The 13,453-nt window shown below is 46.8% G+C and overlaps 1 pseudogene; it reads right to left on the bottom strand.

Moving 5' to 3' along the window:
• Positions 1–5,993: 5,993 nt before the first annotated feature.
• On the bottom strand, positions 5,994–6,232 carry LOC139226044 (U2 spliceosomal RNA; annotated as a pseudogene).
• Between the last annotated feature and the right edge of the window lie 7,221 nt (positions 6,233–13,453).

Genomic DNA, 13,453 nt, shown 5'->3' with positions numbered 1-13,453 from the left:
GGAGGAGCTCCTCGGCCACAGGGAGAAGACGATTGAGGAGAACTCGAGCGACAACTTTCCCAGTGGCTGAAAGTAGGGAGATTCCCTTGTAGTTGCCGCAGTCGGACTTGTCGCCCTTTTTAAAGATGGTCACAATCACTGCATCTCTGAGGTCTCCCGGCATGTTCTCCTCCCTCCAGATGAGAGAGATGAGGTCATGTATCCACGCCAACAGCGCCTCTCCGCCATATTTTAGCGCCTCAGCAGGGATTCCATTCACACCCGTAGCCTTGTTATTCTTGAGCTGTTTTATGGCTTTGCCAACCGTGTGCAACGTTGGAGTTTCACTGAGGTGGTGGCGGGTGGCATGCTGCGGGATGGAGTCGAGAACACTCGAGTCAAAGGCAGTGTCTTGATTGAGGAGATCTTCAAAGTGCTCCTTCCATCAGGCCCTGACAGCCTCGGTGTTCTTGATGAGTGTTTCCCCGTTCTTGGCCAGGAGTGGGATGGGGCCTTGGGAGTTTGGACCGTAGGTGGCCTTGACTGCAGTGAAGAATCCTCACATATCGTGGCTGTCAGCCAGCTGTTGTATCTCCTGTGCTTCCTCCATCCATCAGCTGTTCTTTAGGTCCCCAGTTTTTTGTTGGACCTGAGCCTTGAGCCATCTGTAATGTTGTTTTGTAGCTCTCGAGTTGGATTGTTGCTTGAGGCTCAGAAATGCTTTGCGATTGCGACCTATTAGTTCTTCGATCTCCTGATCATTTTCATCAAACCAGTCCTGTTGTTTTCTGGTTGAGTGACCAAATGTCTCTTCACAGGCACTGGTTATAGAGGCCTGGAGGGCAGACCAAGCACTGTGGGTGTTCAGCATCTCAGGGTCATCAAGGAATGCCAGGTTAGCTGTGAGGCGCTGGCTTTATAGGACTCTCTTAGCTGGGTCTCTAAGTGCCCCGGCATTAACTTCTTTGCGGAACTGCTTCTGCTGTCCCCTCTGCTTTGGGGCAATGTTAATGTTGATGATAGATTGGATTAGGCGGTGGTCCGTCCAGCAGTCATCAGCTCCTAACATGGCGCGGGTGATGCGCACATCCTTGCGATCCCTGGCTCGGACGATGACATAGTCAAGCAGGTGCCAGTGTTTGGAGCGAGGGTGTTGCCATGATGCCTTGTATTTGTCCCTCTGGCGGAACAGGGTGTTGGTAACTTACACATACCCCGCACCCCGCTCCCCCACGGACACCTGAAGGCGAGCGATAATATGGCTCAACTCTGTCCCTGACCTGTGATGTCCTCCACTGACTTTGTGCTTTTCCACCATACTTGTTGTGTTTTCCACCATCCCCATCCTGTTTTCTGCCTCTTCTTGCGCTCTTTCCTCATTCCGTTCGGCAGCTGTGTCCTCCGCCACTTCTGGCCACTCCACTCACACCTCCTGCTCCTTCTCCCATCTCCTCGTCACTCAAGGAGCTTCCTTCTGCCTCACACTCACAGCGGGTGGGGCCTTTGTGACAAACCCCACAGCTCTCTGCCCTGCAGTTCCGAGCGATGTGTCCAGACTTACCACAGTTATAACAGTACAGGTCTGGACAGCTTCTTCCAAGATGGTCGTGTCCAAGACAATAATAGCAAACCTTCACCTGGTTATCATGCAGAACCCGGAAGTACTGCACTCCTTCCATTGTCTCGAATTTCATGCTGTAGGGTAATGACCTCACCTCCTCTGGGAACCGCACTTTTACATAACGGGTTCCATCAGCTACCTGCGTTCCGGGCTAGTATCTCCTCTTTATTACTGAGCAAAGTTTAATGTCCCATGACTCCAACTTTTTTATCAGCACATCGTCCTCAACATATACCGGCAGGTTTAAGAATGAAACCACCACCTCTTCGGAATGCAGCAAAGATACATCCAAGTACTTCTCACCAACCTTCAGGCTCAGTAAAAGTCTTTCCACCTCCTCTTGGCCACTGACCATCACTTCGAATCCAACATTCGGCTTTGGTTGGCAAGTAAAGCAACTTCCATCACCACAGTCCTCATGTACTGCCTGGATAATATCCCAAGCTCGCATCTCCTTATCCTGGCAGTGATCCATCACCGTGTTTTCTTTTCCAAATCTCCTGGGGTCCCGGCCCAAATCGTTGGGACTTTTATTCTCCCTTCTCAAGACATTCGCTCCCCTGATTAAATTCACACTTGGAACATTGTCCTCTGAGGGGCCCGGCACTCCAGGCCCCTCAGCAGCATCTGGGCTGATGTTTATGGGCCAATAAGGTCCTAAAATTTGAAAAAAAAAACAACCCAAAAACCCACCCAACTTTTTACAAACTCACTCCAACTCCTGCAGTAATCAGCAGCACCTGCTCGCTCCTAGCCCCTCCCACCGAGAGAGTACTCACTCTGAGCCCCTCCCACCGAGAGAGTACTCACTCCGAGCCCCTCCTACTGAGAGAGTGCTCACTCCGAGCCCCTCCCACCGAAAGAGTGCTCATTCCGAGCCCCTCCCACTGAGAGAGCGCCACCCACTGAGCCACAGCTGAAACCGAGAGACAGGAACTCAATAACATTAATGAAGTAAGCGCGTGTCATTCCGCTTTTTGAGAATGACGAGAGAGAGAAACCAGAGAATTATAGACCTGTTAGCCTAACATCTGTTGTCATGAAATTGCTAGAGTCTATAATTAAGGATAGAGTGACTGAACACCTCGAAAATGTTCAGTTGATGAGAGGTTGGTCATGCTTGACAAAACTGATTGAATTTTTTGAAGAGGTGACTAAAGTAGTGGACAGGGGAATATCTGTGGATGTTATTTATATTGCCTTCCAGAAGGCATTTGAAAAAGACTCTCAAAAGAGACTGTTAACTCAGGTAGAAGCCCACGGAATTGAAGGCAAATTATTGACCTGGCTAGGAGATTGGCTGAGTGGCAGGAGACAGGGCAGTAAGGATAATGGACAGGCACTCAAATTGGCAGGATGTAACTAGTGGTGTCCCACAGGGATCTGTGTCGGGGCCTCAACTATTCACAGTATTCATTAACAACTTAGGTGATGGCACAGAAAGTCATATATCCAAGTTTGCCGATGACACAAAGATAGGCGGCATTGTGAGCTGTGTAGATGGAAGCAGAAAATTACACAGGGACATCGATAGATTAAGTGACTGGGAAAAATTGTGGCAAATGGATTTCAATGTAGGCAAGTGCGCGATCATCCACTTTGGACCTAAAAAGGATAGAAAAGGGTACTCTCTAAATGGTGAAAAGCTAAAAACAGTGAATGTCCAAAGAGATATGGGGGTTCAGGTACATAGAGCATTAAAATGTCATGAACAGGTACAGAAAATAATCAAAAAGGCTAATGGAATGCTGGCCTTTATATCTAGAATACAAGGGGGTAGAAGTTATGCTGCAGCTGTACAAAGCCCTGGTTGGACCACACCTGGAGCACTGTGAACAGGTCTGGACACCACACCTTAGGGAGGATATATTGGCTTTGGAGGGAGTGCAGCGTAGGTTTACCAGAATGATACCTGGACACAAGGGTTACATTACGAGGAGCGATAACACAAATTAGTGTTGTATTCCCTAGAATTTAGAAGGTTAAGGGGTGATCTGATCGAAGTTTTCAAGATATTAAGAGGAAGATAGTGTAGATCGAGAGAAATTATTCCTACTGGTTATGGAGTCTAGGACTAGGGGGCAAAGTCTGAACATTAGAGCCAGGCTTTTCAGGAGTGAACTTAGGAAACATTTCTACACACAAAGCGTGGTAAAAGTTTGGAACTCTCTTCTGCAAACAGCAATTGATGCTAAATCAAATACGAATTTTAAATTGGAGATTGATAGCTTTTTGTTCACCAAAGGTATTAAGGGAAATAGGCTAAAGGCAGGTAGATGGAATTAGGTCACAAAAGTGCCATGATCTCATTGAATGGTGGAGCAATCTCAAGGGGCTGAATAGCCTCCTCCTGCTCCTATGTTCCTAAGGCCAGCATTTATTGCCCATCCCTAACTGCCCTTGGGAAGGTGGTGGTGAGCCGCCTTCTTGAACCGCTGCAGTCCGTGTGGTGAAGGTGCTCCCACAGTGCTGTTTGATTATGCCTCTCCCTCGCTCGTTCCATGAAATATACATTAATCATTACTTCAGCAGGAATAATTTCAAGGCAAAAATTAATCTCCACCGTCTCCAGTTTAATCATTCTCACGTGTTTTGTGAATTCTATACAACCGCTATAACAAGAATTCCTAAACCAACATTGTCAAAGATTAACAGCCAGCACATTTCACTTCATTAATATTTTCTCTTCTGAATGAAATCAGGGCACTTGAATATTTAAAATTCTCTTTTAATACTTAGAATCATAGAACACAGAACGGTTACAGCACAGAAGGAGGCTATTCTGTCCGTCGAACCTGTGCCAGTTCTCTGCAACAGCACTTAAAAGCCAGTCCCACTCCCCATAGCCCTGCTCATTTTTTTCCTTCAGGTATTTATCCAACTCCCTTTTGAAAGCCGTGATTGAGTCTGCCTCCACTACCCTGAGGGTGCAACATTTAATCTGTAACCTGTCTGTTTATTTGGGGAATTGTGGGCAAAGTTGAGCGATTATTGCGGCACAAAACTTCCCAAACGCCAGTGCAAGTTAACGTGTCTTGCTGCTCTCCAGCAGAGCCTATTCTGCGTTAACATGGAAAGAATACATCAAAGATTTATCTGTGACCTGTCTACAATGCCTGCCCTCCCCATTTGTTTGGGTAGGGCAGGGCGGTGGGCGGGGAAACCACTTTTAAAGCCTATTTTCAATCAATTCGAACAGTATTTTAAGAGGTTGCTCCCACTGTCAATTTACTGTTTGAATCAGGAGGAGCAAAGAAGGCAAGGTTTTGATGCTTATTTTACACTTGGAAAAAATAAGTAGCTGGGAAAAGAATGTGAAGTTCTGTGTTTTAAAACAAAATGTCAAATGGACAATCAAAGGAAAGTCTGGGCTTGTGGGTGGGATAGAATGTGACTCAGAATTTAAGCCTTCTCTCTCCGCTGCTTAATGTGCTAAGTTTAATGGTTCAGTGTTGCTATTTTAGTAATAAAGTGGAGGAAGTGCATCCGGGAGGGCGCTGAGCACCTCGAGTCTCATCGCCGAGAGCATGCAGAAATCAAGCGCAGGCAGCGGAAAGAGCGTGTGGCAAACCTGTCCCACCCACCCCTTCCCTCAACGACTGTCTGTCCCACCTGTGACAGGGACTGTGGTTCTCGCATTGAACTGTTCAGCCACCTAAGGACTCATTTTTAGAGTGGAAGCAAGTCTTCCTCGATTCTGAGGGACTGCCTATGATGACGATGAAAGTTACTGCTGACATTTTGAGCATTTAAAAAATGATTGTGTGTTTAGTGTTGGTTTTAGTGTCGCAGTAGAAAAACTGAAAACTCAAAAGTGGTTGCCCAGTGTGTTTGCAATTTCCCCGGACCTGCACAGTGACGTAGGGGGTAATTCTGCAGTCAGGGTATGGTTATTGAGGGCCCCAAGACAGCACAGGCCAGCCCACACTGCGATATGTGTTATGTCTTTAGATGCTCTGATAATGACTCCACGAGGCAATGTGTTGTACTTGAACTGTAGTGACCTTAGTCCATTTAATGTAACTCCAGAGTGAGGATCACACAATGTGACCTGCATTTTATACTAGGTAACCTACAAGTCTTCCACTGAGGTGACCCCTGGTGGCACACATTGTAATAGTACAAGCAGTAACCATGTAGGATACATGACATCACTCTCCCCCAAGCTTTAGTGCAAATCGCCTTCATGCATTGATTGTGCTCTGGGCTTAGCTCTATCTGGTTGACCTTCGGAGGGTCGTTTCCATCTTGGGTGAGTAGGTGGTGTTTTTTTTTAAATAATTGAAATTCGTAGCCAATCGTTCCAATTCTTTGTCAAATCACAAACGCCAGAGGTCACCTTGGGCCCATTCAAGGATCACTCTGCGCCAATGCTCTTAGCCAAAAGGTCTAGAGCCACTGCACCGTTCCTGGAAGTACTGCAATACCAGGTTCGTGCCATGGAGGTGGATGGGTCAGGCCCCCCACACACCTCCGTGGAGGTGGATGGGTCAAGCCACCCCACCCACCTCCTATTTCCAAAAAAGCAAGCATATACCTTCCTGATCCAGGGAGAACCACCTTGGGGTTATGGTGGTTACTCCCCTGTCAGGTCAGTTACGCATGATCTTAGCCAAAAGGCCGAGAAGTAGGTGGTGTTTCGTTGGCAGTAGAGGTGCTGGTGGTTTCTGTTTGTGCGCCAATGACCACTTCATTCTCTCCCCTCTAGCACCCCCACCCCTCCCCACATATAGATTATGCCGGTAGCTCATTACATTCATATATAAGAACATAAGAACATAAGAATTAGGAGCAGGAGTAGGCCATCTAGCCCCTCGAGCCTGCTCCGCCATTCAACAAGATCATGGCTGATCTGGCCGTGGACTCAGCTCCACTTACCCGCCCACTCCCCATAACCCTTAATTCCCTTAAAACTTAAAAAATCTATCTATCTGTGATTTGAATACATTCAATGAGCTAGCCTCAACTGCTTCCTTGGGCATAGAATTCCACAGATTCACAACCCTCTGGGAGAAGAAATTCCTTCCCAACTCGGTTTTAAATTGGCTCCCCGGTATTTTGAGGCTGTGCCCCCTAGTTCTAGTATCCCCGACCAGTGGAAACAACCTCTCTGCCTCTATCTTGTCTATCCCTTTCATTATTTTAAATGTTTCTATAAGATCACCCCTCATCCTTCTGAACTCCAATGAGTAAAGACCCAGTCTACTCAATCTATCATCATAAGGTAACCCCGTCATCCCCGGAATCAGCCTAGTGAATCGTCTCTGTACCCGCTCCAAAGCTAGTATATCCTTCCTTAAGTAAGGTGACCAAAACTGAACGCAGTACTCCAGATGTGGCCTCACCAATACCCTGTACAGTTGCAGCAGAACCTCCCTGCTTTTATACTCCATCCCTCTCGCAATGAAGGCCAATATTCCATTCGCCTTCCTGATTAACTGCTGTACCTGCAAACTAACTTTTTGGGATTCATGCATAAGGACCCCCAGGTCCCTCTGCACCTCAGCATTTTGTAATTTCTCCCCATTCAAATAATATTCCCTTTTACTGTTTTTTTTCCAATGTGGATGACCTCACATTTTCCAACATTGTATTCCATCTGCCAAACCTGAGCCCATTCGCTTAACCTATCTAAATCTCTTTGCAGCCTCTCTGTGTCATCTACACAACCGTTTTCCCACTAATCTTTGTGTCATCTGCAAATTTTGTTACACTACACTCTGTCCCCTCTTCCAGGTCATCTATGTATATTGTAAACAGTTGTGGTCCCAGCACCGATCCCTGTGGCACACCACTAACCACCGATTTCCAACCCGAAAAGGACCCATTTATCCCGACTCTCTGCTTTCTGTTAGCCAGCCAATTCTCGATACATGCTAATAAATTTCCTCCAACTCCGCGTACCTTTATCTTAGAACATAAGAACATAAGAATTAGGAACAGGAGTAGGCCATCTAGCCCCTCGAACCTGCTCCGCCATTCAACAAGATCATGGCTGATCTGGCCATGGACTCAGCTCCACTTACCCGCCCACTCCCCATAACCCTTAATTCCCTTATTGGTTAAAAATCTATCTATCTGTGATTTGAATACATTCAATGAGCTAGCCTCAACTGCTTCCTCGGGCAGAGAATTCACAACCCTCTGGGAGAAGAAATTCCTTCTCAACTCGGTTTTAAATTGGCTCCCCCATATTTTGAGGCTGTGCCCCCTAGTTCTAGTCTCCCCAACCAATGGAAACAACCTCTCTGCCTCTATCTTGTCTATCCCTTTCATTATTTTAAATGTTTCTATAAGATCACCCCTCATCCTTCTGAACTCCAACGAGTAAAGACCCACTCTACTCAATCTATCATCATAATATCACCCCCTCATCTCCGGAATCAGCCTAGTGAATCGTCTCTGTACCCCCTCCAAATCTAGTATATCCTTCCTTAAGTAAGGTGACCAAAACTGCACACAGTACTCCAGGTGCGACCTTACCAATACCCTGTACAGTTGCAGCAGGACCTCCCTGCTTTTGTACTCCATCCCTCTCGCAATGAAGGCCAACATTCCATTCGCCTTCCTGATTACCTGCTGCACCTGCAAACTAACTTTTTGGGATTCATGCACAAGGACCCCCAGGTCTCTCTGCACTGCAGCATGTTGTAATTTCTCCCCATTCAAATAATATTCCCTTTTACTGTGTTTTTTTCCCAAGGTGGATGACCTCACATTTTCCGACATTGTATTCCATCTGCCAAACATTAGCCCATTCGCTTAACCTATCTAAATCTCTTTGCAGCCTCTCTGTGTCCTCTACACAACCCACTTTCCCACTAATCTTTGTGTCATCTGAAAATTTTGTTACACTACACTCTGTCCCCTCTTCCAGGTCATCTATGTATATTGTAAACAGTTGTAGTCCCAGCACCGATCCCTGTGGCACACCACTAACCACCGGTTTCCAACCCGAAAAGGACCTATTTATCCTGACTCTCTGCTTTCTGTTAGCCAGCCAATTCTCTATCCATGCTAATACATTTACTCTGACTCCGCGTACCTTTATCTTCTGCAGTAACCTTTTGTGTGGCACCTTATTGAATGCCTTTTGGAAATCTAAATACACCACATCCATCGGTACACCTCTATCCACCATGCTCGTTATATCCTCAAAGAATTCCAATAAATTAGTTAAACATGATTTCCCCTTCATGAATCCATGTTGCGTCTGCTTGATTGCACTATTCCTATGTAGATGTCCCGCTATTTCTTCCTTAGTGATAGCTTCAAGCATTTTCCCCACTACAGATGTTAAACTAACTGGCCTATAGTTACCTGCCTTTTATCTGTCCCCTTTTTTAAACAGAGGCGTTACATTAGCTGCTCTCCAATCCGCTGGTACCTCCCCAGAGTCCAGAGAATTTTGGTAGATTATAACGAATGCATCTGCTATAACTTCTGCCATCTCTTTTAATACCCTGGGATGCATTTTATCAGGACCAGGGGATTTGTCTACCTTGAATCCCATTAGCCTGTCCAGCACTACCCCCCTAGCGATAGTGATTATCTCAAGGTCCTCCCTTCCCACATTCCCGTGACCAGCAATTTTTGGCATGGTTTTTGTGTCTTCCACTGTGAAGACCGAAGCAAAATAATTGTTTAAGGTCTCAGCCATTTCCACATTTCCCATTATTAAATCCCCCTTCTCATCTTCTAAGGGACCGACATTTACTTTAGTCACTCTTTTCCTTTTTATATATCGGTAAAAGCTTTTATTATCCGTTTTTATGTTTTGCGCAAGTTTACTTTCGTAATCTATCTTTCCTTTCTTTATTGCTTTCTTAGTCATTCTTTGCTGTTGTTAAAAATTTTCCCAATCTTCTAGTTTCCCACTAACCTTGGCCACCTTATACGCTTTGGTTTTCAATTTGATACTCTCCTTTATTTCCTTGGTTATCCACGGCTAGTTATCCCTTCTCTTACCACCCTTCTTTTTCACTGGAATATATTTTTGTTGAGCACTATGAAAGAGCTCCTTAAAAGTCCCCCACTGTTCCTCAATTGTGCCACCGTTTAGTCTATGTTTCCAGTCTACTTTAGCCAACTCTGCCCTCATCCCACTGTAGTCCCCTTTGTTTAAACACAGTACGCTCGTTTGAGACACTATTTCCTCACCCTCAATCTGTATTACAAATTCAACCATACTGTGATCACTCATTCCGAGAGGATCTTTTACTAGGAGATCGTTTATTATTCCTGTCTCATTACACAGGACCAGATCTAAGATAGCTTGCTCCCTTGTAGGTTCTGTTACATACTGTTCTAAGAAACAATCCCATATGCATTCTATGAATTCATCCTCAAGGCTACCCCGTGCGATTTGATTTGACCAATCGATATGTAGGTTAAAATCCCCCATGATTACTGCCGTTCCTTTTTCACATGCCTCCATTATTCCCTTGATTATTGTCAGCCCCACCGTGAAGTTATTATTTGGGGGCCTATGAACTACGCCCACCAGTGACTTTTTCCCCTTACTATCTCTAATCTCCACCCACAATGATTCAACATTTTGTTCATTCGAGCCAATATCGTCTCTCACAACTGCCCTGATATCATCCATTATTAACAGAGCTACCCCACCTCCTTTCCCTTCTTGTCTATCTTTCCAAATTGTCAGATACCCCTGTATGTTTAATTCCCAGTCTTGGCCACCCTGCAACCACATTTCTATAATGGCCACCAAATCATACCCATTTGTAATGATTTGTGCCGTCAACTCATTTACTTTATTTCGAATGCTGCGTGAGTTTCGGTAGAGTGTTTTAATACTAGTTTTTAAACCATAATTTTTAGTTTTGACCCCTCCTGCAGCCCCTTTATATTCATACATATTGTCCCTTCCTATCACCTTGTGGTTTACACTTACCCCAGTGCGACTCTGCTCTGTTGTCTCCTGCCTTTTGCATTCTTTCTTGGGGTCCTGTTCATCTGAGCTCTCCTCCACTCTAACTAGCTCAGAGCCCTCTCCTGGGTTCCGAATACTCCTCATATTGAGGCACCGAGCTTTCATGCTTGCCTTTTTATTACACTTTGACCCTTTAGTATTTTGCTGTACAATGGCCCTTTTTGTTTTCCAAGTCCAGCAAAAGAAATTGCCTTAACATCAGTACATGTGTGGTTTAGTTGTGAGGCAAGTACCTTTGACTGATGAGGTACATACTTGATATATACTTGGAATCAATATTGGTGCATGAGGACAAACTGGTACCAGAACTGCTGGATTGTGTCCAGGTAGTCTCGTGGCGGCGCAGTGCCCAGTGCTGGCAGTGGGAACCCGGTTGGCTCAAGTTGCCTGCTCTCAGGGTCTTTGCCGTTGCTCCTAGCGTCGGGCAGGTTCACAGATGCCTGTGACCTCCCTGTCCTTTCCTTGCGCCCCGGGTGGCTGCTGCTCCCTAAGGAGCAATCGTCTGGCAGTGCACAGGGAACTGCTGACTCGCTTGCCTGGGCGTTATTTGATTTGGGATCCTGGCTGGTCCCGGTCCCATTTGGCAGAACCGTTGTAGGTGACCCTTCGTTCCCGGGTGTAACCTTGATGGCGATAGGGTCTGGGGGCTGCGTCTTAGCGCGGTTTGCTCTTTCAGGCTCGTGGCGGTTGGTGCCATTGGGTGCCTGAAAGGTGGAGCCGATCAGTGGCCGGGTATCGATACTAGTGCCATTACCCTCCTGAGATCGCTTGCTCTGCGGCTTGTATGTATTGGCTGTTTGTGGCCACACTCCCTGGTGCATCACTCTGGTCCCATGGTCGCAGGCTACTACTACATTGGCTGGCTCGCTGGACCTGTGTGCTCCTGATGGGTGTCTACCCACTGCATTGACTGTATGCAGTTGAAGTCCTACATCGCACAACGTTTCATTACTCATAGTAAATAACCTGTAGCTCCAATCGCGATCGCGTGACTTTTCTTTGCTTATTGCATGTACACAGCTCTTTTCATCAAGTGCACATTTTACATCTAACTCACATTTGCTCTTACATTGATTGAGACTGTGGAACTGTCCCTTTAAGTGTGGTGGGTTACAGGCCTCCTTTAAGAGAGCCTTGCTATCTTTACCCCAATCCTCTTCTTCGTTTGGTGCCATGTGTTGCTCCATCAGCGCTGTACCTCGTGGTCTGGCTGCCGCCATCTTTTTCTTCAGTGCATTACCACGTGGTTTGGGCGCCATCTTTCCTCCATCCACGATGTCGACTGCAGTGATCCTCTTCTCCCTGATTTTCTTCCTCCGGAGTCCTGCCACTGGAGCCTGGAAGGTGCATTTGGGTTGTCTCAGTTGGATCATCTCCATGCAGTCATGCTGTGCTGGTCTGCTCTCTGGTGCCGGGTCCACCCTCAAGTGAGGGCTTGCTTTGCCTCTGAGAGGGGGGACATTAATCGCTGGAGGGATGAAATCTTCCCAACTCCAATGGATCTTCTCCATCCATCTTCTTCCGAGTAGCGTTGGTCCATCACCTGCAACAAACCACAGAGGTAACCTGTGCATCGTGCCATCATGGAGTACCTTTACATTTGCACTACCAACGACTGGGATAAGTTCATCGGGTAGGTGCGCAGTTTTGCCTGAACTGGGACCAACTTGGGTCGTTCAGCTTGATTGTTCCCTAGCCTCTCAAAGGCTTCTTGATTCATTACTGACTGGCTCGCCCCCGTGTCCACTCCCATGAAGACTGGAACACCATTTATCTCGACTTCCATCCTCAATGGGGAACACTCGGTGTTGCAGGTAAACATGTCATACACCTCATCGTGGGGCTGAGCTGCCTCTCTGACTATTGTTTCATAATCCGCGCTGGATTCATGGCCATCTGCAGACTCTTCATCAACACAGTGAGTCATATTTCTTTTACATATTCGCTGGTGGTGGCCCTTTGTGCTGCAGCCTTTACACACATAGTCTTTAAAGTGGCACTGGTGAGCCCTGTGATTCCCTCCGCAACGCCAGCATGGAGCTACTCGGTTAGCCCCCCCCCTCGGCGGACTCCGAGTTAAGGGACTCGAGAGCCTGTTCTCTCTTCCCTGAGAAGATTCACGTTCTAGAGTCCAGCCTCTAAAAGGCACCATTCTGTGCACAGTACTGCTGGGTTTGAGTCCTGAGGATGAGTCACGCAGCATATTTCGCGATTTCCGGCCTTTGGGCCATCGGTAGCTGTAAAACCGGTGTCTGGCTGTGAGGATGCTCTCTTTAGGCTTGAGTTGTTCTTGGATCAGTGTTACAAGCTCCTCGTACATCTTGGTTGTTTTCTTCGCTGGTGCCAGCAAGTCCCTGACGAGGCCACAGACAGTGGGCCCACAACTGGTTAGCAGGATAGCTCTGCACTTATCAGCCGGTGTGGCCGGATTGTCACCTGCCAGGTCGTTTGCTGTGAAGAAATGGTCGCGCCTCTCCACAAAGGCATCCCAATCATCACCATCGGCGAACTGCTGCAACGTACTAAAGGTACCCATTTTCGTGTGAAGGTCCGTAATCTCGTCGCTAATTGTGATATCTTTAGATGCTCTGATAATGACTCCACGAGGCAATGTGCTGCACTTGAACTGCAGTGACCTTAGTCCTTTATTGATAACTCCAGAGTGAAGATCACACCTGGTGGCCTGCCTTTTATACTAGGCCTGGCACACCTGCAGGTAACCTGCAAGTCTCCTACTGAGGTGCCCCCTGGTGGCACACCTTGTAATAGTACAAGCAGTAACCATTTAGGATACATGACAATATGTGTGCGCACTAGCAGAACAGATCTCCAGTCATCCTGGTTAACCCTTGCCACTGGATAAAGGCCGAGCTCTGTCAAGCCCGTGTGGTGGCTGATGT

Source organism: Pristiophorus japonicus, chromosome 15, assembly GCF_044704955.1.
Source record: "Pristiophorus japonicus isolate sPriJap1 chromosome 15, sPriJap1.hap1, whole genome shotgun sequence".
NCBI lineage: Eukaryota > Metazoa > Chordata > Chondrichthyes > Pristiophoridae > Pristiophorus > Pristiophorus japonicus.
The sequence above is the reverse complement of the archived record's forward strand: the minus strand, read 5'-3'. Positions and strand labels throughout refer to the sequence as shown.